This window comes from Panicum virgatum, chromosome 3N (assembly GCF_016808335.1).
Source record: "Panicum virgatum strain AP13 chromosome 3N, P.virgatum_v5, whole genome shotgun sequence".
Lineage (NCBI taxonomy): Eukaryota > Viridiplantae > Streptophyta > Magnoliopsida > Poales > Poaceae > Panicum > Panicum virgatum.
Genome location: NC_053147.1, coordinates 67,506,003 through 67,531,881, shown reverse-complemented (window position 1 = coordinate 67,531,881; position 25,879 = coordinate 67,506,003). Strand labels below are relative to the sequence as shown.

General features: G+C 52.2%; 1 pseudogene; it reads right to left on the bottom strand.

Moving 5' to 3' along the window:
* Positions 1 to 5,029: 5,029 nt before the first annotated feature.
* On the bottom strand, positions 5,030 to 24,985 carry LOC120668054 (annotated as a pseudogene).
* Positions 24,986 to 25,879: the final 894 nt, after the last annotated feature.

The window sequence follows — 25,879 nt, the reverse complement described above, 5'->3', positions numbered from 1 at the left end:
CACCTCACATGAAAGAATGCCCCTTCACGTACCAATGCAGAACTAGTATTGCAAAGCAAATCAGCAATGATATCTTTGACTGCCACTTCATTGGCAGCAGCATTATCCAATGTGAGAGAGAACAATTTCTTGTCAACATACCATTTAACCATTAGTTCAGTGAATGTCTCCGATAATTTTATACCAGTATGGCGGCCCTCTACATGAACAAAGTTGACAATCCTTTTCTGAATACACCAATTCTCATCTACCCAATGTAAAGTGACACATGTATGACTTATTCTGATTTGAAGTCCACATGTCCATTGTAGCACTAAAACGACAGTTGACAGTAGTGAAATATGCATACAACTTTTCCTTTTCATGCACATACATGTTCAATATCTCTTTCCTAATGGTAACACGTGACTTGATTGGGAAACTAGGACGCAGCGATTTAATGAACTCCACAAAATACTCATGCTCAGATATATTGAATGGATACTCATGCATGACTATTGCCAAGTAAAACTTCCTCAAACTAGCTTCTTCATCATACCTGTAAGGCGTTACAGTAGTGATGTTCTTTCCATCATCCTTTTCCGCCTTAAGCTGCTGCTGACCCTTCACAATGCTATGTGCAACTCTCAAATGTGTCCAAAAACCAGTTGTCCCATAATTGCTCTCACATATGCCCTTGTGTTTGCATTTAGGAAAGTCACAATGTGCCCATATTTGCTGATATACCTTGCCATTATCCTCAATTACCACAGTTTTCTTGGTGAAGTACTGCCATACATTAGAAGTACACTTTTTCTGCCTCTTCGCAGGCGGCCCATCTCCATCAATGTGACCCGCATCATCCTCAACATTGATGACATTGTCAGTATTAGTTCCTTGTTGTGCTTGCACTTGTGCTCCACCAGCAGTACCACCACTTCCATCACCAGCAGCACCACCACTTTCATTTCCACCAGCAGCACCACTACCAGCAGCCCCACCGCCACCTCCACTTGGCAAAGAAATCCCATCAGTACCACCTCCACTTGGAAAAGAAGGCATAGAAGCTGCATCAGTCGCTGCTAGGCTTGGGCTAGATGCCGGAGTTGCACTTGCAGATGCTACAGACAAACAGAAACCAAGATCTTTACTAGAGTTTCCAGTTCCTGCCCTTGACCTCTTAGATCCTGCCAATATAGCAAAAAATCAAAATGTATACCTAATCAGTAGGACAGTAGGTGAGTAACTGGTGTTGGAAATGACTACACCTCAACTGAACTACATACACAACTATCTACTAATCTGCATAAATCAAAATGCATCAACCACTAAAAAGTAGGTGAGTACCTGGTGCTGGAAATGCAGTAGCATCAAGTGTGCTGCTATTCACGTTCACTGGCACTTGTGTTGAAGGCTCCAGTAAAAGCCGGCGCTTTGAGGCCGAAGAAGCAGAAGCATCTACTGAATCTCGGGACGGCGGTTGCATGTCGTCGACTCGTCACTTGCCAAGTCGCCGTGCACCGTGCGATGGCGGCTCGGCGGAGCGGCTTGGGCGCGGCCGCGGCCCACGTAGAGATTGGGGACGGCGGGACGACTGACGAGGCGGGCGGGGGCGGGAGGAGAGGGGTGCGGCAGCGTGTTCGGCGGCTGGCGGTGGCAAGTCTGAGGGTCGACGGAGTCGGAGGAGCCTGGTCGCGGACGCGCTCGCCGCTGGCGGAGTGCGGATGCGCCGACGGTTGCCGGTTGCGGACGCCGGGCGGGAGGTCAGGCGACCGTTGCGGCGGCAGATGGCAGCCCGGCTCCGGCGCAGGCGCGCAGCACCATCGCGGCAGCAAGGGGCTGGGAGTCGGGGACCGCTGGACCGGGGTGTGGCGGCGGCGGAGGTCGGGTCCGGCCGTCCGGATCTGGGGTCTCACTTCTCAGTCTCAGCCTCTCAGGTGCGGCGGCGGCTAGCAAGAGTGGAATGGGAGGCTGGCCTGGCTAGGCGCTGGGCGGCTGCGGCTATCGGTTAGGGTTGGGTGCGTTACGTGCGACACCTTGGGTGGTTGGGACGATGGGGTTATGGGCCTTTGTTACCTGCTGTCTGTGCCTCTGCGGAAGATGGGCTGAATTGGTGGTGGTGATACTCAAATCCGGGAATTTCCCGCGGGAATTATCCCGGATGAAAACGGGAACCGAGAATACGGTCGGGAAAACACCCCAACCGAATTCGTTCCCGTTCCCGCCCGTTTTCCCGTTTTTTTCCCGTTTTCCTGTTTTTCCTGCGGGAACGATTCACGGTCGGTTTAGACGGCAAACGGTGCCGGTCGGGACGGGATTTTCCCGTCCCGTTTTCAACCCTACTCGGAGGTGACGCGCGTCCAACCAAGCCCCCCGCGCGCGCTTGATTTCCCACTGGCAACGGGCTGGACTACTCGGACTTGGACTTTTGGCTAGGCTCGCTTCGGGCCTTCCGGGCAGCAGCGAAGAACCGTCCTAGCCATGTCCTTGTGCGTCGACACGGCTGACCTTGCCGCTCGCCGGCCGACGACGACGTTCCGTCCCTTCGTGGGTTCCATTCATCGACTTGACCTGAGCTTTGGCCAAGCAACAATTTGGCCTTCTTGATGAGCCGACTAGCTAGCTAGCTGCCTTCATAGGCTTTGTCTTTATGTATACCATGGCGGCTCTTCTCGTACTAGGGGTGTACTTTATTTGAAGGGTAAAGTCCGTTTTTCAACCCTAAACTATCACAATCGTCCAATTTTAGCCATTGAACTACGAAACCGGACATCCTACACCTCCAACTGACAAACCCGCCGCCGCCGTTCCCGCTGGGACTCGCGCTTCACCTCAGCCTACCCCCTCCCCGGCGAGCCCACACCTCTTGGTTCCGCCCTCCCCCACTGCCGCGCGCATGCTCGTCACGCGATGTCAAAGCCATGGTCATGCCGGCGCCGCGTGGGCGGCTCACGCGGGGGGGGGGGGGGGGGGGGGGGGCTCCAGGCGGCGGATGCCACACAAGGCGGCAGGGACGCGAGCATGCTCCCACATGCGCGCATGCCGCCGAGTCACTCGCGAAGCTAGATCTTGAAATTCTAAACTTTGCATGCAGCTCCCGCGCAAGATGGCTCCATGGAACGACATCTCGCTCAGGAAGTGGGTCAAGGAGCAGAAGCAGAAGCGCAAGGAGGAAGTGCGCCTGTAGCAGGCGGAGGTCCACGCCGCCATGTCTGTGGCGGGTGTCGCGGCCGCGCTCGCCGCCATCGCTGCGGAGAGCTTCGCGCCGCCGAGTGCGGCGGGGATGAGCGATGGAGCCGGTGGTGGTGTCCGCGACCGCGCTCATGGCAGAGCAGTGCGCGAAGGTACGGAGGCCGAGGCCGCGGGCGCCTCGCACGACCAGGTCGCGGCGGCCGTCGATGCTGGCAGGGCCTCCATGGACGATAGCAACATCGATGCCTGGGAGGACGCGGCGCCGGCGAGGTAGCGGCAGGCGCAGGCGGTGGTGGCGACGGGCGGCGAGGAGCGCGAGGATGCACAACATGCGCCCTCCGGCAGGTCTTCCAGCGCGCCGTGCCTGCCACAGCCGCCGCCACTGGTGAGCTCCTATGGTTGGGTAACGGGTGAGTGGTAGAGACAGAGCGAGGGGGCCGGGGAGTAAAGGGGGCCCGACTTGCTGACTGGGCAAGTGGTGCCAGGTTGGACGGCCGACGTGGCATGAAACAATGATGGTATCGTTTTAGAGGTGTGTTTTTGCACGGTTTTGTTAGTTGAAGGTGTAGGATGTCCGGTTTTGTAGGTTAAGGACTAAAATCGAACGATCATGATAATTTGGGGTTGAAAAACAGACTTTACCCTTATTTGAATATGGAGTCCTACCGTCTTTTTTTTCCTCTTCGTGGCACGAGCTAGTGTACTTGAACGAACACATACTCCATCTTGTACTTCCTCTATTTTTATTTACATGTCATATTAGGTTTGTCCTAAGTTAAATTTGACTAACTTTGACCAAGTTCATAGAAAGATATAGGAACAACTATACTATCCAATAAATGCACTTATCAACGTATACTTCATGTTGGATTCAATAAAATAAATTTGGTATTGTAAATATTATTATCTCTTTCTATAAATTTGGTCAAAGTTCGTCAAATTTGACTTAGGATAAATCTAATACGACGTGTAAATAAAAACAGGGGGAGTATTAGAATTAGACTACTCCATCTTGCATTGCCGCCTGCCTCTCATTGGCTGTGTCAAGCTTAATAAGGGCTGACTCCTAATTAAGGTTGCTTGCATTGCATGCTTGCTTGCTTTGTGGATGCGTGTAGCGTATGGGGACTAGCTAGAGCTGGCCAACCGCATTGCATGGTCTCTAACAATGCATGAGGAGCTCTGCCTGTTGGCTGTCCCAAGTCAACGATGCATCCTCGAATAATGCATCTTCTGGATCAGATGTGCCTGAAACATGTGTGTTCTTAACTTCTAATCCTCGCTCGGTCGGCGCCGAGCAGTGGGGGTGGAGGGTGAAACAAGAATATATATGCGTTCTACCTTTCATGCGCTCCTAAACCACATCATTGAGTCCTTTTAATTTTGACACCTCTCGTTAATATTCTTTTTAAAAGGCTGCATTCGGATATTCAGGTAGGGTTGAAAAAAAAATCTGAGACCTAAGCGAACTCACATAAAAAGGGAGAGATTTAACTTAACACTATATATCTCGGTAACATATCAGGTGCAAACCAATCTCTCTGTGCAAACCATGCAGATTGATCGTGCAAAATGTAAAATTACCCAATCCATTTTAATTGTACAGTATCCATCTTTTTTAAAAAAATTCTTTCTCTTCAACTACTTCGAGGCAATTTTACATTTTGCACGATTAAAATGGATACTGTACATTTAGGACACGCTCAAAGAAGCGTACAATTCTACAGCACTACTACGTAATTGTGTTAATTCCTCTCAATGAAATACTACGTGCTCGGGCACGGTGGTGAAAAAAAAAAACTTGCATGATATTGTCCATATTTTTCTTAAGTACAATACATGCAACTGTGTAATGGTCATGTGGACTGGAGGGTACTAATATGAGTATAATTTTGCATCGTACCTGCTTTTATTTTCTTGATTGATGATGATTGCTCAACGAACATCCCGGCCAGCTCCTTGGGGAAATTTGGTGCCGTGCTCACTGGTCACTGCTCAGACCCTGTCGCTCACCGGCGACCACGGCACTGGCGCCACGGCGGATCTGCCCATCTCCGCCTCGTCCAGCACGTCCTCCTTCGTCGCAGCCGGCGGCCTCGCCTTGGGGTCGAACCTCTTGCTCTTCGGGTTCGTCGCCGGGTCGTACCTCTTGATGACCAGCACCGATGCCGTCGTCCTGAACTCCGGCGACACCAGGTAGCTGCCCACGGGGCCCAGCTCGTCGGGGTTCTCCACCAGCGGCTCCGTCGGCGGCATCCGCCCCACCACGAACACGTTGAACTTGGTCAGCGAGTCGATGGCCTCCAGCACCTCCTCCTTGGCGCACGCCTCGCGCTCCTCGAAGTGAACCGACCCGTCCTTCACGGTGCCGACCTTGGACTTGAAGGTCTCGATCGCCGCCTCGTCGTCGGCGCTCTCCTCGTCGGAGTGCGGGCGGTTAGGCCGGCACCTTGCCAGTGTGACGGCGACGCCCGGGTGCTCCGCCATGCGCGTGGCGTAGGCGAGAGCTTCTCGGTCGTCGGGCCCGCCGAAGAAGAGCATCGCGACGGAGAAGGACACGTTCTGGGCGGGCACCTGCGCGGGGCCGCCGAGGCCGCGGTCGACGAGGATGGCGACGGAGCAGGGCGCTTCCCGGAGCACGCGCTTGTTGATGGCGTGGTACGCCGAGCCCAGCGACTGGAAGGAGCCGTCCTGCTGGAGCAGCTTGTGGTACTGCATGACGACGATGGCGGCGCGCTTGCCGGCGGCGCTGTCGATGACGTTCCGGTGGATGGTGTTGAGGTCCGAGATGGCCGTCATGGCGCGCACCCTCACGGAACTCAGCTGCTGGAACGCCTCGAACGCCACCTGAAGCGCATCTAGGCCGATAGATGCTAATGGCAAGTTTCGGTGATTAATGCCGATAGATGCTAATGGTAAGTTTTGGTGATTAATGCCGATAGATGCTAATGGTAAGTTTCGGTGATTAATGACAACCGTATGCGACTAATATGTGTTTTGAAGGAAAAATCAATGATTAGATTAATCTCATATGAAATATGAAAGGAGAACTCTTAATTCAAAATAATCATGCGTGCCAAGGACTCAATTCCAAAGATTAAGTATCTTTCTAGTCTCAAGTGTCACAAGGAGATGAATGACACTTGATTTAGTTAGAGTTTATAGTTTTTAGTTCTTGACCGTACTATTAAGAGGGGTTCATGAGTTAGTAGGCTGACCAAAATTGAGTTGGCCTTAGAAATCTTGCACACTCGCTCAAAAACAGTCCAAGATAGTCAAAATAAGTCGACACAACACTTGTAAGAAGAAACAATCGAAGTTACATTCAACTCCAAGTCAATTCAGCTGAAAATCAAGAAAAACTGCAGCACCGGTTTAACCGATGCCTTAGCATCGGTGCATCCGATGCTTGGCGGAAGTTCCGACGCCCCTGTGGGTGTATCTTCTCTGGATACAAGGGGAAATCAAGTCAACAATCTCTATAACACCGGTTGAACCGATGGTCCCAAGCAAAGCACCGGTGCATTAGATGTACTTTGTTCCAGAGAGCATGTTTTGGTGGACCTCAACCCGTCTTCAGCACCGGTTGAACCGACGCTTAAGAATCAACCATCGGTGCATTAGATGTACTTTGTTCCAGAGAGCATGTTTGGTGGACCTCAACTCGTCTTCAGCACCGGTTGAACCGACGCTTCAGAATTAACCAACGGTGCATTGGATGTACTATATTACAGAAAGCTTGTTTGAGTTGATTAGTGAACCTCTTCGGCACCGGTTGAACCGATGCCTCTATGGATCATGCACCGGTGCAATGACGCAAGCCTGGATACTGTGTCAGAACCCCCAACGGCTATTATTTGGACACAGAGAGACCGGTTGAACCGATGCCTTCAATCTCTCACCCGTCGGTTCTTCCGATGCTCACGATTTTTCTGCAGTGGACTTCCAACGGCTATGTGACCCTCTCCACTCTATATAATGGAACCCCCTGACTCATTTGAACTGTCTTTGACACATTGAACACCTGAGGCCACCCTTGAAAAGAAGAGAAAGTGCTTTGAGCAAAAGAGTGAAGATCTAGTACATTGATTGTGCTTCAACCTTGAAGAATTCAACCTTTGCAAGTGTAGCATGTGTGTTTGAGCTAGGGCCAACTGAGTGTAGGTTAAGTGAAGGCTTAGGAGCTTGTTACTCTTGGTGTTTGACGGCACCTAGCTGGTCTCGGTTATCGGGAGGTTCTTGGTGAGCTCTTGGAGTTTGTGGGAGCCCAAAGACAAAAAGTTTATACACGGTGTGAAGCTCGCCGTTCCGGAGATGGAGAAGGAGCATTCTTAGTGATCACTTGCTCCTTGGTGAAGCAAGGGAGGTATACCCTTGTGTGGGTGCTCCAACGTGGATTAGGGGGGAGCGTCAACTCCTCGATACCACAGGAAAAAATCCGGTTGTCTCGTGTCTCTTTCAACCCAATTTGAAAAAGTCCCAATTCAACCCCCCTTCTTGGGCCTCAATCCTTTCAATTGGTATCAGAGCGAGGGCTCTCTTTTTAGGCTTAAAATCCTAGAGAATGGCCGGGGAGAGTGGTGGTCCACCCAAGCTCGATGGAAGAAACTATGCTTATTGAAAAGCTCGCATGGCGGGTTACCTTGAGGCTATTAATCCCATCGCTTGGGCGGTCACAGAAAAACCTATTGTCGGTCCTTGGAATGAAGATCAAATCAAATATGGTGCTAGAGCGAAGAATGCTTTGTTTGATGCTATTAGTGAGGAGATTTTTGCTCGTGTTCACAGCAAAAAGAACTCTCACGAAATTTGGGAAGCTGTTGAAGCTATCTATGTTGGTTCTAAAAAGCTTCGTGAAGAAAAATATCAAGTGATTAAGGAAAAAGTCAATGAATTCAAAATGCTTCCAAATGAGTTGGTTGAACAAATGTATTCTCGATTGAATGTGCTTATTGAGGATATTAATGCTCTTGAAATTTCTCCTTTGTCTACTAGTGACATCATCCAGAAGATTCTTGATTGTCTACACAAGCCCAAGTACAACATCGTCACCTCATTGCTCTATGAGAAGGATTTTGAAACACTTGAAGTGAGTGATGTTGTTGGGAAGATTCAGTCTCTTGAGATGTTTCTCTTGGGAGAAGTTGATCCACCGCAAGACAAGAGAGATCTTGCACTCAAAGCTAAGAGTGATCATAAGTCCAAGAAAAGGAACAAGTGCAAAGTTCCATCACCAAGCTCAAGTGAGGATGAAGCTAACGAAGATTCAAGTGATAAAGATGGTGATGTTGAGCTAGCACTTCTCATGAGGAAGACCTCCAAGATGATGACAAGGTTGAACAAGAGAGGGTACAACTATGACCCCAAGAAAAACAAGTTTCGTACCCGGAAAAACAAGGACAATGTCAAGAAAATTTGCTATAATTGTGGCAAATATGACCTCCTCTCATATGATTGTCCGGAGCCTTCAAAACTCAACAAGAAACAAGAAGATGATGACAATCAACACAAAACATCAAAGAAAAGTCATGAGAAGAAGGACCACAAGAAGAAAGAGTCTTTCACAAGAAGAGAGAAGGTCAAGGCTTTTCTTGGAGAATGGATCACGGATGGTGAATCCTCAAGTGATGACTCAAGTGATGACTCAAGTGATGAAGAATCCAAGAAAAAGATTGTGGGGATTGCCATGCATGAAGATGATGATGATGGTGATGAGGCACCTTTACCTCCACCACCCATGTGCTTCATGGCAAGAGTTAACTCCAAGGTGAGTGATGATGATGATGAAAGTGAACATGGCTTATCTCCTAATAAAGTGCAAAACATACTAGATGAGTACCAACAAGTGATCAAGAAGTACAAATCAAAATATAAAGTTCTTGAAATTGAATATGCCAAGTTTAAGGCCTCAAATGATGAGTTGATTGTTAGACACAATGAGGTAATAGAAACTCATGATACGTGTATTGTTCCTAGCAAGCAACTTAGAGAGGAGCATGACAAATTACTTGCTAAGCATGATGAATTGAATGTTAAACATGAGGAAGTAGTTGTGCTTAACAAGTCACTTCATGCAAGAAGAAGTTTAAACTTGATTATGCTAACTTAAGTATGAAGTATAAAGAACTTGACCTTGCCTTTGATACCTTGGATGAAGAACTAAAAGAAACTCAAAAGGAAGTCATCAAAGTCAATATATTTACTTCTTGTGATGATCTTGTGGAGTTGCCTTGCCCTACTACTTGTCATCATACTTCTCCTTCTTGTTCAAAGACTAACTATGATAGGGAAAAACAACTTGAGTAGGAACTTGAAAACATGACCAAATACATGTTCATTGTGACAAGGGGAGAATACTTGCATAAGGAGATTCTCTTGCACAATGTAAGGCACTTTGGGACTAATGGACTTGGATCATTTCCCAAGCCTCCGGAAAATTTGTCCCAAGTCGCCGGAGCTCAAGGCATGCTTCAACAAGGAAGTTGGCTCATATTGTCAACATTGTCAAATCACCGGGCATCACACAAGAGAGTGTCCAATTCCTACTCACCCACCTCCTACCTTGCCTCCTAATTACAAATCTCAATTCAATGAACATCATTTCTTATTAAGTAAGTTTAAAAGTGGCAAGGTTAAGGCAAAGTTTATTGGCACTCACATGAAGGGAAACCTACCACGCCAACTATGAGTTCCTAAAACTTTAGTAACTCATGTCAAAGGACCCAAACTTGCTTGGGATCCCAAACCTAAAAAGTGATTCATTTGTGTGTAGGTGAACTACAAAGCCGGTGGTAAGCATTGGGTGCTTGATAGCGGATGTACACAACACATGACCGGCTATGTAAAGATGTTCACCTCACTAGATGAAGATGTGGGCGATCATGAATATGTCACCTTTGGTGATAACTCAAAAGGGAAAGTGTGATAGTGAGGTTGTAGTGACAAGCAAGGAGGACAAGAGTTTAATTTTAAAAGGATTTCGATATGGTAACATCTACTGTCTTTTAATTGTTGATGATTACTCTAGATATATTTGGACTTTTTTTTAGAGGACAAGAGCAAGACTATGGGGACCTTCAAGATTTTTGTCAAGCAAGCTAAAAATGAATTTGAGTCCAGTGTTCTGAAGGTCCGGAGTGACAATGGCACGGAGTTTAGGAACACTCAAGTTGAGGAGCTTTGCAACGACATGGGGATCAAGCATGAGTTTTCATCAACATACACACCCCAACAAAATGGAGTGGTGGAAAGGAAGAACAAGACATTAATCACTCTTGTAAGAGCAATGTTGGATGACTATGTCATCTCACAAAGATTTTGGGCGGAAGCCATCAACACTACATGACATGCATCCAACCGAGTTTATCTCCACCGCTTCTTGGGAAAGACACCCTATGAGCTTCTCATTGGGAGGAATCCCAACATCTCCTACTTTCGGGTGTTTGGTTGCAAATGCTACATATTCAAGAAAAGGAAGCACCTAGGCAAGTTTGAAAGTAGATGTGATGTTGGTTTTCTTGTTGGTTATTCATCAAACTCCAAAGCATATCGAGTATTCAATAGTGCTACTAGCAAGATTGAAGAAACTTGTGATGTGGAGTTTGATGAGACTAATGGCTCCAAAGGGGAAGTTTTCTCTTGTGATGATGTAGGTGATGAACCACTTCGAGAAGTCATGAAGAACATTACTATTGGGAAAGTCAAGTCAAATGTGGAGGAAGAAGAGCTACAAGTCTCATCCACTCAAGTTGAAGTCACTTCCAAGGATGACTCAAAGGATGAAGACAAGTCTATACCACCACATCACCATGATGAGTCATCCGATGAAGAAGATGATGCCTCACCTCCTTTCCAAGATGTCCAAGATGAACAAGTGGTTGAAGAACAACTTCCATTTGATGATATGCACATCAAAAGTGAACAAGCACAAGCTCAAGATCAAGAAGACGAACCACTAGAAGAATCAACGTCTCAAGTACAAGAGAGGCTTATAAGAATTTCAAGAAATCATCCCATTGACTTGGTCATGGGTGACCCCTGCGGTGGAGTAAAAACTCGTAGACGTCAATATGCCTTTTTTTGTGAACATTACTCGTTTGTTTCTTGCTTGGAACCCACAAATGTAGTTGAAGCTCTTGAGGACCCGGGTTGGCTGATGGCCATGCAAGAAGAGCTCAACAACTTCACCCGCAATGAAGTTTGAGTTTTTTAAGAACGTCCTCAAGACAAGAATATCATTGGTACTAAGTGGGTCTTCCGCAATAAACAAGATGAGCATGGTGTAGTGGTTCGCAACAAGATAAGACTTGTGGCAAAGGGCTTTGCACAAGTTGAAGGGTTGGATTTTGGTGAAACATTTGCCCCCGTTGCAAGACTTGAAGCCATCCGTATCCTTTTAGTGTACGCTTCACATCACAACATTAAACTTTTTCAAATGGATGTGAAGAGTGCGTTCTTAAATGGCTTTATTAATGAGTTGGTGTTTGTTGAACAACCTCCCGGGTTTGAGGACCCTAGATATCCTAATCATGTGTATAGGTTGCACAAGGCGCTCTACGGGCTCAAGCAAGCGTCAAGGGCTTGGTATGAACACCTTCGTGACTTCTCAACAAGGGCATCAAGATCGGGATGGTGGATACAACTCTATTCTCAAGAATCATCAATGAAAAGTTATTCGTATGTCAAATCTATGTTGATGATATCATTTTTGGTTCGACTAACCCCACTCTTTGCAAAGAATTTGGAGAAATGATGGCTAGAGAATTCGAGATGTCCATGATCGGTGAGCTCAATTTCTTCCTTGGGTTTCAAATCAAGCAATTGAAGGAAGGGACTTTCATTCATCAAGAAAAGTATACAAAGGATATTCTCAAAAAATTCAAGATGGATGATTGCAAGCCGATCAAGACTCCAATGCCAACAAATGGACATCTTGACTTGGATGAGGGAGGTAAATCGGTTGACCAAACTCTCTATCGTTCCATGATTGGGTCGCTTCTTTACCTAACCGCATCTAGGCCTGATATCATGTTTAGCGTATGCATGTGTGCCCGCTTTCAAACTAATCCTAAGGAATCACACCTTAGTGCCGTTAAGAGGATCCTTAGATATCTCAAGCATACGCCTAGCATAGGCTTGTGGTACCCCAAAGGTGCTAGTTTTACACTCTTGGGATACTCGGATTCGGACTTTGCCGGATGTCGTGTGGATCGCAAGAGTACATCGGGTGGGTGCCACTTGCTAGGGCATTTCTTGGTCTCTTGGTCGTCAAAGAAACAAAATTCCGTGGCCTTGTCAACCGCGGAGGCGGAATATATTGCCGCCGGGGGTTGTGCTCAAATCCTCTACATGAAGCAAAGCTTCTTGGACTATGGTGTAGTATTAGATAGGATCCCGCTCCTTTGTGATAACGAGAGTGCCGTTTAAATTGCTAATAACCCGGTTCAACACTCTCGCACCAAGCACATAGATATTCGCCATCACTTTCTAAGAGATCATGTGGCATGAAATGATATACTACTTTGTGGTGTTCATTCTGAAGATCAATTGGCGGATATCTTCACAAAACCTCTAGATGAGAGCACCTTTTGTAGGTTGCGAAGTGAGCTTAACGTTCTCTAGATGCTTCTAACGTCATGTAATTGCCTTGTCATATAGATGCATTTCATATGTACAAATGCTAGGGGCTTGTCTAACCTTGTCAAGATAGTTATGAACATAGGTCTTGCATGAGCCGGTGGTCTTGGTTTCGCTCATGGCATGAAGAATGGTTCATCATGAAGAAGCTTGCCAAGGGTTCAAACTTGATAAGATAGATTTAAATTCTTACAATTCATGTGCTTGTCATATAGAATGCATCCATGTTTAATTTCTAGCCTTGCATTGGCATTGCATCACGTTAGTAGCATCACAAGGGAGCAAATCACACTTCGAGAAAGATATTCATGCTAAATATGATATATCAACTCTACAAGAGTGATAAGATCAATATTGCGCTTTCATGCCTATTGAGCCACGTCCTATCGAACTTAAAGTTTCAATCTCTAAGTTCATAGGCAAAGTGGCTCATACATTTGGTTTTTTGTGTTTAAACCCTCGCTTGGATCTTAATTTGCATATGTTTATGTAAAAGCTTGTGAGCACTATAAGTATGAGTGTTTGAGGGGTGAGGTTGTCTCTCAAAAATGGTCCAAATTGAGCATTTATGGCCTTGGTTTTGGATATTTGGATCACAAGTAGAGTTTATAGTTCAGCAGAAAATTTTCCTTAACCACCGGTTAAACCGACGCCTTGTTTTCCCTGCATCGGTTCAACAGGTGCTTAACTCGTGGCATGATTTGTGCATCGTCTCTGGAACAACCTCCGACCGTTACACCGACAGTCACCGGTGCATCCGATGGTTGGCGTATGAACCGACGCCACAACATCGGTTCTTCCGGTGCTACTGCGTGGAGTTTTGGCCCTTTGCAGCGTCTCTGTACCTTCCTCCTGCAGTTGCACCGACGACCATCGGATACTCCGATGACCCAGTGGCGGTTCTTCCTGTGCCCTCAGTTGACCAAGTTCAAACTCTCTCAGAGCTGGTCAAACTCAAACCGACGCTTACACCGATGCTTAAATCTCTGCACCATCGGTCTTTCCGATGCCTAGGGTTTGCGGGCCCGCACGCACCTTTTCTCTTATTTTTCTCGCGGGCCCCACACGTCAGCGTCACGATCGTCTTCCTCTTTCCAAATCAAACCGCCACTGCCCTGCTGCGCCCCGCGCCGGTGCTCCACGCCTCCGCCCGCATTGCCGCTGCCGCGCCGTCGCCCGCATCCGCTCCGAACCACCAGCTACGCTCGCGCTGCCGCCGCTCCACGCGCGCCCACGCCGCTGTCGCGCACGCCCTAATGCCGCCCAGGCCGCGCCGCCGCCAAAACCCTAGCGCTGCTGCCCTAGCGCCGCCGCCGCGCCGCAGCTGCCTCGCGCTGCCACCGCCGAACTCCTCCGACCGCCATTTCCATCTGCGCCGCGTGCAGGCAGTGCCCAGGCACCCCAGGCTCGAGCTCCACCAGGGCTCTGTTCCACCCCGAGCGCTACACATCGGGTGCTCGATAAATTGCTCCTGAGACACTCTTCTCCATTTTTCTTCCGGATCCTCAGGGTATGGCTTGTTTTTAGTTCTACAGTGTGTTACACTCACTCTAAATCATCTCTCACACACTTATCTCACACATAGAGTTTCATCTTGTCACATCTTGCTATCATTTGTGCACATTTTCTCTCACATTTATGAGTATCTCTGCACTTGTTTCACTCTAAGAGCACATACTAGAAGCAAAATCATTTGAGACACGATGTCATCCCCTAGAAGCACATATTTAGGCTCAATCAAATCCCTACTTTGCTTAGGATTTCTCTCCTCTAGATAATATTCTAGTACTATTATATAATTCCCACCTTAATTACATTATCTTCTATCGATTCTCTATGACAGATGGCAGGAGACAAGAAGGGCAAGGGCAAGGGCAAGCAGGTGGTACAACAGAGGAAGAAGCGCACACGTTGAGGACCGAGAGCGAGAGAGGGCAGAGGCAGTTGCAGATGCAGCGGACAAGCAGGGTTCGCTTCGGATCAGGGATCCTCAGGCTCAGGGGGAGCCACAGCAGCAGTTACATCGCTCAGGACGTACTCGTCAGCCAGAGACAGCTCAGACCACACCTGAGTCCCGCTCTCATCCACGGACTCGAGGTGGTGGTACTCACAGGGCAGCAGGCCGTGACAGTGAGAGAGAGAGGTAGCTGGACATGACAGTGATGCAGAGTCAGACCAACCTCAGGTCGAGCTGTTGGATCTCAGGGGGATACCAGGGCCTCGAGTGAAGAGATTGAGATACATCACCCCTGAGACGTGGTTTCCTGAGCAGAGGGATATTGTAGTTGCTCGTCACTTTGACACTCTGCTCTAGGAATCCTTTTACCATGCTTATTGCCAGATGGACATTAAGATCAGTGAGCACAAGATGCTTCACTGGGTGGCTATGCGTGTGGCAGCCGGTGGAGTTCCAGTACTCCCTTTCTTCGAGCACTACGATGGGATGCCAACACTACTCAGGGAGAGGTCTAGATATATCCGAGAGTGGGTCCGCGTCTTCTACGCTACCCTATTTGTTGAGGAGGACCGACAGTTCATTGATTTCATGTTCCAGGAGAGGCACTATCATTTGACTCGCGCTAGATTGGCTACCCTGCTTGGAGTTCGGATTGCCGAGGAGCCCCACTACGTGCAATATCAGCCTTATGGCAACATAGTGCCCCCTCGTCGCCCTCACGAGACCCACTTCCCATCTGACGAGGAGGTCAGTGTGCTTTTCCAGCAGCCATTCTTGTCTGTCACTCCTAAGAATCCGGACAGGCTGACTCCCGTGGCACACACTATCCATCTTGCTCTGAGGAAGAGTTTGCTATTTAGGATAGGCTATAATGAGGGGATCACAGCTCTGCAGCAGTGGCTATTACTGTACATCATGACAGGTCGCGACTTTGACCTTGTCGACTTCTTCATCTGCGAGCTAGAGGACATGATCATGGATGGGATGACAGTTCACCGTCGCCACCCCTTCGCTCACTGGATCTGTTGGATTCTTGCCCAGCTCAGTTAGAATGCTCATATGGATGAGCTGGCACAGTCGAGGACGCACTTCGCAGTTTACTCACCTACTACTCCTCGAGACGGCCGCCGCGGCCCGAGAGGCCAGCGTAGATCACATCAGGTTTTGGATGAGCGAGCCTTGGCTGAGGGCCGAGTTGCAGATTAGCCCACGACAGCTGAGGACGCGTCACTCGCCGCTGCAGAGGCCCAGCTCCCACACTACCTGGTCACTGATTCAGAGGATTCGGAGGATGACGAGGACTACATACCCACTGTTACCGTCCCTCGAGGTGCTCATGATCATGAGGCAGGATCCTTTGGTGCAGCCCGCACCCCTGCTCCTCCAGTTACCACTGCTCAGGTCACTCAACCTGATTCACTCGCTGCTATTCTTCAGAGGCTCTCTGACCAGCAGGACAGATTTGCTGCAGCTCAGCTGAGCATGCAAGCCGAGCAGGCTCGCCAGCAGGAGGCCTAGACACTTGTACTTGAGGGGATCTGGCAGCAGCAGGAGGCCATGAGGTTACAGCTTCAGCAGCAGTCCCAGATTCAGCAGCAGATGTTAACATTCTTCTCGGGATGCTTCGGTCAGCTATACCGTCACATTGGACTGCCTGAGCCTCAGCTCCCTACACCCCAGCAGGTCCAGTTCGACCCCACTGCTCCTGCTCCACCTGTTGGCGGCTTTGTGCAGACATCCTTGGTGTCCTTCCCGATGTCACCTCTTCTTCAGACCGGGTTGTTTGCCAGTCCTGCTCCTACTTCCACTCCTGCTCCAGCTCCTGCTCCACAACCTAGTGTATGGACTACTGAGCAGCGTGCAGAGTTCCTCAGGCAGCAGTAGGTTCTGCATCAGCTACAACACCCCTCAGCTCAGTCCCTCACGTTCGAGTCACCCTCACAGTCTGAGGTGCTCCGTCCGTCCGCTGTTCGCCCTACTCAGCCAGACACGACTTCCGTCACGTCTGCTCCTCCGACGGACTCCACGGTCGTCACCGCGCCAGCTGCTACCTCTAATCCAGCTACTTCTGCTGCTCCGACGACTCCGGTGGAGCAGAAGTCCTGTTCGACCGACGAAGACTGGACGGACGACGACGCCGATGACTCCGCCACTCAGTTCTCCATCGGACCGAGCGTGAAGACCCCGCCTTCTCTAGCTCAGGACTGGATCACCTTTCTTTTTGGTGCTTTATTGCCAAAGGGGGAGATAGATAGGGGGAGTAGAGATAGGGGGAGCTTGGTGGTTTGTGGCGTGTTTGGATCTTCATAGATTTTGTGTATGGACATGTTATTTGGATATTGTGTATGCTCTGTGTTGACATGTTACTACATGTTCTTTTTTTCAGGTATTGCATGCTTGTTTATCGCTTTCAATTTCATATCTTGTGTATCTCTACTTTGTGTTGTCATCAATCACCAAAAAGGGAGAGATTGAAGCGCATCTAGGCCGATAGATGCTAATGGTAAGTTTCGGTGATTAATGACAACCGTATGCGACTAACATGTGTTTTGAAGGAAAAATCAATGATTAGATTAGTCTCATATGAAATATGAAAGGGGAACCCTCAATTCAAAACAATCATGCGTGCCAAGGACTCAATTCCAAAGATTAAGGATCTTTCTAGTCTCAAGTGTCACAAAGAGATGAAGGACACTTGATTTAGCTAGGGTTTATAGTTTTTAGTTCTTTACCGTACTATTAAGAGGGGTTCATGAGTTAGTAGCCTGACCAAAATTGAGTTGGCCTTAGAAATCTTGCACACTCGTTCAAAAACAGCCCAAGATAGTCAAAATAAGTCGACACAACACTTGGAAGAAGAAACGATCGAAGTTACATTCAACTCCAAGTCAATTCAGCTGAAAATCAAGAAAAACCGCAGCACCGGTTTAACCGACGCCTTAGCATCGGTGCATCCGACGCTTGGCGGAAGTTTCGACGCCCCTGTCGGCCTATCTTCTCTGGATACAAGGGGAAATCAAGTCAACAATCTCTATAGCACCGGTTGAACCGATGGTCCCAAGCAAAGCACCGGTGCATTAGATGTACTTTGTTCCAGAGAGCATGTTTTGGTGGACCTCAACTCGTCTTCAGCACCGGTTGAACCGACGCTTAAGAATCAACCATCGGTGCATTAGATGTACTTTGTTCCAGAGAGCATGTTTGGTGGACCTCAACTCATCTTCAGCACCGGTTGAACCGACGCTTCAGAATTAACCACCGGTGCATTGGAAGTACTATGTTCCAGAAAGCTTGTTTGAGTTGATCAGTGAACCTCTTCGGCACCGGTTGAACCGATGCCTCTACGGATCATGCACTGGTGCAATGACGCAAGCCTGGATACTGTGTCAGAACCCCCAACGGCTATTATTTGGACACAGAGAGACCGGTTGAACCGATGCCTTCAATCTCTCACCCGTCGGTTCTTCCGATGCTCACGATTTTTCTGCAGTGGACTTCCAACGGCTATGTGACCCTCTCCACTCTATATAAGGGCACCCCCTGGCTCATTTGAATTGCCTTTGACCCATTGAACACCTGAGGCTACCCTTGAGAAGAAGAGAAAGTATTTTGAGCAAAAGAGTGAAGATCTAGTACATTGATTGTGCTTCAACTTTGAAGAATTCAATCTTTGCAAGTGTAGCAAGTGTGTTTGAGCTAGGGCCAACTGAGTGTAGGTCAAGTGAAGGCTTAGGAGGTTGTTACTCTTGGTGTTTGACGGTCCCGGTGATCGAGAGGTTCTTGGTGAGCTCTTGAAGTTTGTGGGAGCCCCAAGACAAGAAGCTTGCACACGGTGTGAAGCTCGCCATTTTCAGAGATGGAGAAGGAGCATTCTTAGTGATCACTTGCTCCTTGGTGAAGCAAGGGAGCTATACCCATGTGTGGGTGCTCCAACGTGGATTAGGGGGAGCGTCAACTCTTCGATACCACGGGAAAAAATCCGGTTGTCTTGTGTCTCTTTCTTTTATTTCAAGCAATTAAATCCACTTGTTGTTTTTGCTTTTGATTGCTTGTAGATTGACTAGGACAACTTGCATGGTAGTGTGATATCTTGCTTAGGTTTTGATCTTGCTAGTGTGCCACCATCTAGACAAAATGATCATGATATTGTGTTTACCTACCTAAGGACCTTTTGCTAGCGTGCTGTAGTGATTAGGTTTCAAATTTGTAAATTGGGCAATACTAGTCTAGGTTAAGGACTAGGTAGAAATTTGAAAAAAATTCCAATTCAACCCTCTTTCTTGGGCCTCGATCCTTTCACCACCACCAGCTGCCCCTCCCCCGGTCGGCGCTGTTGAAGATGGGCACGCCGTTGCGGCGGGCGTGCTGGACCATGGTGATCGACGACGACCGCTCCGAGAGCTCCACGAGGTGCATGGCGTACATGGCGAGGCGGCGGCGCCTGGTGCCCCGCGACGCCTCCACGAGGTTGAGCAGCGTGGGGATGTTGTGGCTGGAGTGGAAGCATGCGAGGACGCGCAGCTCGCCGTCGGCGTCGCCCGGCGTGCACCCCACGGTGCGGCGCTTGTAGGGCGCCGACGGCCGCGCCGGCTTGTAGACGGCCATGACGATGGGTGTGGTGATGAAGGTGGTGAAGAGCGCCATGAGCACCATGATGGCGAAGGCCTCGTCGTTGAGAACCTTGCGGTCCCTGCCGATGTTGAGGACGACGAGCTCGACGAGGCCCTTGGTTTTCATCAGGAAGCCGACCGTGACAGCCTCCCGGACAGGGATCTTGACGAGCAGGGACGTGGCCACCGCGCCGCCGATCTTGCCAAGGCACGCGTTCGCGATGACGAGCACGAGCAAGCCCCAGGACTTGGCTCCACTGATGGTGGCCACGTTGGTCTTGAGGCTGCTCGAGACGAAGTAGAGCGGGAGGAAGAGCCCCGAGACGAGGTCATCCACCTTCTCGATGAGCATGCCGGCGAATGGCCCCTCCTTGGGGACGACGACGCCGACGACGAACCCGCCGAACAGCGCGTGGATGCCGATGACGTCGGTGAGGAAGCCGCCGGAGAGGACAATGGCGAGCGTGGCGCAGACGTAGAGCTCCTTGATGGGCTCGCCCTCGCGGCACCGGCGCGCCATCCACGGCAGCACCGGCTTGAGAAGCACGACGGTGTTAGGAATAAACATGTCATGGTTGTTCCGTGGCGTGTGCGTGTGTCTAGCGTGTGTATTAGTGTCGCTAGGATAGGTGGTTCACGAGTGTGTGCTCGTGAACGTGTTCGTCTAGTGTGTGCTCGCCGGGTGGCTGCACGTGGTCGCCAGGCTCGTCAAGGTGGTCGCCGGGCACAGCGGCGACGTGGTCGCCGGACCTAACAAGCGCCGTGGGTGTACTCGTGCGTGCACGGCGAGCTGGTGTCGCGTGCGGAGGCTTGCTCCGCCGTGATCGCGTCAAGTGGAGTGGGGAGGAGTAGTGGTGTGCGTGGCGCGGGTCCTGCGGTGGAGGCCGCCATGACCAAGTCGAGCGCACGGTTCGGGGTCATGGATGCGCACGTTCCGCGCAGACCGGGCGCGACGGCCGTTGTGGAGGGGAGCTCCCCGGCCTACAAGAAGCCCCTGTGCTCTTCCGTTGTACTTCGCTGAGTCCATTTTTAGTTGAATCAAGGCCAAGATACAGGAGCTATTGGCTCCGCGGCGTTCGTCGCCGAAAATCACTGTTCATCTTCCTCCTCGGGTTCCCTGTGTGTGAGCACTAGATAGAGCGAGGCAAGATGCTGGCAGGTGGAACGTGCGTTCCTGGGCGTATCTAACAGACGGCGCCGATGACGAAGCCGGCGGCGGTGAGGAGCACCCAGAGCGAGATGATCGGCGACCCCGAGCCCGAGAGCGCGATGGCGAGCGCGAGGAGGATCCACGCCACGACGTCGTCGACCGCGGCGGCGGAGAGCGCCATGCGGCCGAGGTCTGTGGTGAGCAGCTTGAGCTCGGTGAGGATGCGGGCGAGCACCGGGAAGGCGGTGATGGAGAGTGCGACGCCCATGAAAACGAGGAACGGCGCGTGCGGGGCGTCCTGACGATGGTGGCGCGGAAGGCGAAGGACGTGCCGATGCCGAGCGCGAATGGGAGCGCGATACCAGAGAGGGAGATGGCGAGGGCCTTCCTCCCGGTGCGGCGGATGGCGAAGAGGTCGAGCTCGAGGCCGACGAGGAAGAGGAAGAAGAGCAGGCCGAGGTTGGCCAGCGTGTCCAGCACCATGCTCTCCGGCGGGAAGACGGTGTGCAGGAACTTGGTGCTCCGGCCCAGCGCCGACGGGCCAAGCAGGATCCCTCCCTGCACACACCATTGCCGGTGATGCATTACTGTAGTGTCTACTACTACTGCTAGCTAGTCAAAACAAGTGACGATTTGCAGTTCTTGCTGGTCACTATTTTAACTTTGATACACAGTGTTTATTTGCAAGGTGTTTAGATATGTCAGTGTGCAAATCTTACGTGACAAATCGCATATCACTATACCAGACTTTCCTGACTAGGCGGGCAATGAGAAATTAAAACGTTACCTGACTAAGCACGATTAGTCGTCCGATTAGCGTGTGGACAACTAGTGTTTTAGTGTACAACAACCGGACATGGGGCAATTTTGAGGTGATAATTTGGTGACCCATTTGGTTTAGGTATACGAGTCTCTTTGGTCGAGCGTTACTTCTAGGCTTCCCACTGGAACGCCCCATGCGACGCCACCTTCGCCATGGAAATGGATCCCCCACACCTTTGTCACCACTAAGAACTCCCTGCTGGAGTGGAGACTTGCTGCTTATTGGCTTCGAACTAGCAGCTAGCTAGCTAGCTAGCTCCCACGCTCAGGCTCTCCGCAGCGGGGCTCTCCATCCCGTCCTTGAGTACCGGATATAAAGAATTTTTGCTGCAGCGGGGCGCGCTACGTCGCTCAGTATCATTGCGGGCGAGACTCCGCTCGCCAAATCGAGCGCAGATAGCGGCCGCACGCTACGCCGCCACCGTGGCGTGGGTCCGGCACTGTCCAACGGCCTTGCGCCGAGAGAGAGGGGGGTGGAGAGGCGTCCGCCGCCGCCGCCGCCGCCGCAAGGAGGAGGGAGGAGGAGGATGCGCCGGCGCAAGGAAGGAGGGGGCCTCGCCGTGGGAGTCCTCCACCTCCGGCGCAAGGGCGGGTCAAGTGCGGGCCGCCGCGCTTGCCCCGTCCTTGCCGCGTCCGCCCGGCCGTGGCCGCCTCGCTGCGTCCGCCCCGCTCGCCGCGCCACCGCGGCCGCCCCTACTCGCCACGCCACCACGGACGCCCCTGCTCGCCAACGGAGGGAGCTCCACGGGGAACCCGCCGGTGCCATGGCTACGGGCCCGAGCTCGGTCCACACGCCGGGCCTCGCGAAGGTCGCCCCGCCGCGGGCCTCCACCGCCGCCGCCCCTGCTCGAGGGAGAGGGGAGAAGGGGTGCTGCCGCCGCCGCTCGGCGAGCTGGAGCAGCAGCAGGGCCGCGTCGAGGCAATCTTGAGCCGAAGCAGGGGCGCCGCCTCGGCGGCGAGCCCTCGCGCCGCCCACGCCCGCTCGTCCGCTCTGCCCACACTGCGTGCCGCCCACGCCCGCGCGGACGCTGGTGCCACGGCCTCCGGGATAGGGGGTGGAGGGACGAGGGCCGGCGGAGGGAGAGGGGCGGCCCGCCTCGCTGCCTCCCCGCCCTCGCCTCGGCGGAGGGAGGGCGCCAAGGCCGCCTAGCCATGGATGGCACGGGCGTGGGAGGAGGAGGGAGCCAGGGCCGGCGCCGGCGTGGGAGGAGGAGGGAGGAGGAGGGGCGCCGCCCGCCAGAGCAGAGGAGGCCCGAGACGGCCACCTCCCCAAGCCGCCGCAGCTCGAGGTCCGCGGCGCGGCGAGGTGGCCGCCATGGCCCCGCGCGGAAGGGGGGAGGCGCCGCAGAGGAGGGAGAGAAGGTGACGAGGGCGGAGAGGATGCGGGGCAGGGGAGGAGAGGGAAGGCCCGCGGCGAGCTCGGCTGCCGCCTTGCGCGGAGCTCCCCGGCGCGGAGCTCGAGGGAGGAGGGCGCGGGTCGCCGCCGCCGCGCGGCTAGGGAGCAGGGGCTGCGGAGGAGGACGCGTCGGCGAGGCAGCCGCCCCGCCCCGCCTCGCCATGGCCGCCGGCGGAGGCCGCCCCGCCCGCCATGGAGCCCGGCGGAGCTCGAGGAGGCCTCCGCCTCCGCTGCTCCCCCGCCGCCGCCGCCGCTGGCCCACGCGGGCTCGCGCGCTCGCCGGCGCAGTGAGCAGGGGAGGGAGGGGGGACAGGAGGGGGTTGGGGGTGGGTAGGGAGGTAGGGAGGGAGGGAGGAGGAGGTGGTGGACGGCGACGGAGGCCGGAGGAGGTGGCCGGCGGTGGTGGTCGGGGGAGGAGGGGCGCGGTGGCGGAGGGAGAGAGAGAGGGGCCGCGGTGGGAGAGAGAGAGAGTGGGGAGGGAGGGTGGTAAAAAAAGAAAAATAATTTTGACACGTGGGCCCCATTCGTGGTAGTTGGTATAGAGTAGAAATTTAGAAAGTGAATGAACGCGGAGAAACTGAATATAGAGAGGAGAATCTTGATGGCCAGGTAGGAATATTTCTTTTAGAGAGTGAATTTAGAGAGTGACGAGTGCGGAGAGCCTCAGTCTGGCTGCTGCCAAGATCTAGTACGGCTCCGTACGGGCCTGTATATATATAGGAGGGCGAGCTGAGGCCGCCACGGGGTGCCCCGGCCGATGGCGACCGCCTTAGCTAGCTAGCGGTTCCAATAACTTCCAAATTAAGGGCCAGCCGGGGATTTGCCTCTCCGTACGCCGTAGCAGCGATGATGGCATGATGCAGTATCAAGTGTGCGTAATAATATTTTTGCGATGCACAAATTAATTGGAGAGTACACATGTAATATGTATATGTACTAATTTTTTGAATACTACGAGTGGTTAAACTTGAGTTAAAAAGTTAAATAAATTATATTTGGAAGGGAGGAAGTAGCTAGCTAGCCCTATTTTTTTAAACACAGTACAGATGAACACTTGCCCTACGAATATGCGCGCACATCGTATGAGTACCTTTGAGAGACAAGAGTGCCATATCGTTCACATATAGTGCTACAATATTAATGCGTGTATCGTGATATTCTGAACTAGTGGCTTCGAAAGTTTAGAGGATTGAAAAATAGCAAACCTGCTTGTGTCACTATCATTGAAATATTTGGAACCGACTTAAGTTCCCGTTCACCATAATGGGGCCCTTGGGTGAACATTTCGCAATATTAGGCGGGATATATAGTGATTGGAAATGTCACACGCACTTGAAACTTACTCCATCGGTTCCAAATTGTATGTTATTTTAGCAAATCTAGACACATAATTTTTAGGGAAATTTGTGTGTAGGACACTACCAAAGAGTGAATTTGTACATAACACATTACCAATATCGATTTTGTTCCTCGCACACCGTGAAAGAGTGGCTTGGTGTGCAGCACACCGCACGGAATAAAGTAAATATTTTTAGCTCAGATAAAGGGTAAAATGACCATATTGCCCCCAGTCAGACCTACTCGTCATCTTCCCCTCTCCTCCCTGCAAGGCCGGACGGTGCCACCCCTTGGCCGCTCACTGGCTGCACCCCTGTGCCCGCCGCCGGCCCTGCGTGTGCAGCTGCCGTCGGTCCCGTTGACTCCCGCGCCGGTGCTGAAGACGATCCGAGCGCCACAGAGTTGTAGACGAGGGCGGCGCTGCCACTTCCCCCGCTTGCACATCCACCGCCCCCGCGTCGTGCGGAGACCACGACCGCGTCGCCCCAGTGTGCGCGTGCGGCGGTCACCAAAGACCGCGTTGTCCCCGTCGCGTGCGCGTCCGCTCCCCCGACCGCGCCACTGGTGGAGGCCGAGGCAGGCCCGCCGCCGTCGGCCTGCTCCGGCTTGCGGCGGTACGCGGTGACCAGCAGCGCGGCGAGCGCAGACGCGTCGAGCCCATGGCGGGCGCTCCTGCCCAAGGAGCCGAAGGAGCGGTGGACGCCCGCGGACAAGCCGCCCCGGCCGTGCGCCACGTACTGTGGAGGAGGAGACGGAGGAGGAAGAAGACGACGGCGAGGATGGCGAGGATGACGACGGCCATGAGCAAGTCGGGGGCGCAACGGTAGCGCAGTTGCCAATTCATGGACGCGCGCAGGGGGCGGCGGCTGTGCTTCAATGGCGCCTCCAGGTCCTGCTACCGGCATAGATCAAGGACCTCGGTCCTCGAAGACGAGGCGGATGCCGTCGCGGCTGTCGACGGCGATGGGCATGCACGACCGGAACAGGACGCTCTCCACGACGCGGTGCACGTCCTCCTGCACCTCCCGCATTGGGAGCGCGGCGTTGGGGCGGCACGCGCGCAGCGTTGCCGCCGCAGCGGCCTCCAGCTCGGGCCGCTGCAGGGGCTCCCCGGAGGGCGCGGCGCGGACCGGCGGCGAGGAGCCACGGCGGGGCGCGGCCCGGCGGCGGAGCGAGGCCACGGTGGAGGCGGCAAGGGGTCGCGCCGGGGTGCGGGTCGGCGGCGGCGTTGGGCGGAGGCGGTGCAGACCGGCGGCGAGGGGCCATGGCGAGGCACGGGCTGGTGGCGGCGCGGATGGCGTCGATGGCCGCAGCGGGACGCGAGGAGGCGGTGGCGCAGGGCCTAGGCGGAGGCGGGCGGTGAGGGGCCGCGGCGAGGCACGGACCGGCGGTGTCGAGGCCGTAGAGGTGCAGCAACGATAGAAGTGAGGAAGAGGATGTCAAGTGGGCTCCAATAAAGGGCAAAATGGCCCTTTTACCTAACCTCTCAGCTGCAAATAATTAGTTTATTCCATACAGTGTGTTGTAGACCAAGTTGCACTTTGGTGATGTGGTGGAGACAAAATCGGCTTTGATGGTGTGTTCCGCACAAAACTGCATTTTGATGGTGTGCTGTGGACAAATTTCCCTAATTTTTATCATGTCAAAGTGCATGACAAAAATTATGTATCTCGATTTGCTAAAAACGACCTACAATTTGGAACGGAGGGAGTAACAAATATGGTAAGAAGCCTTAGCAATTACCAGCGCGCGTGATCCATGCACCTTCGCTTGTTTTGTGAAAGTTGAGCTACTTTCCA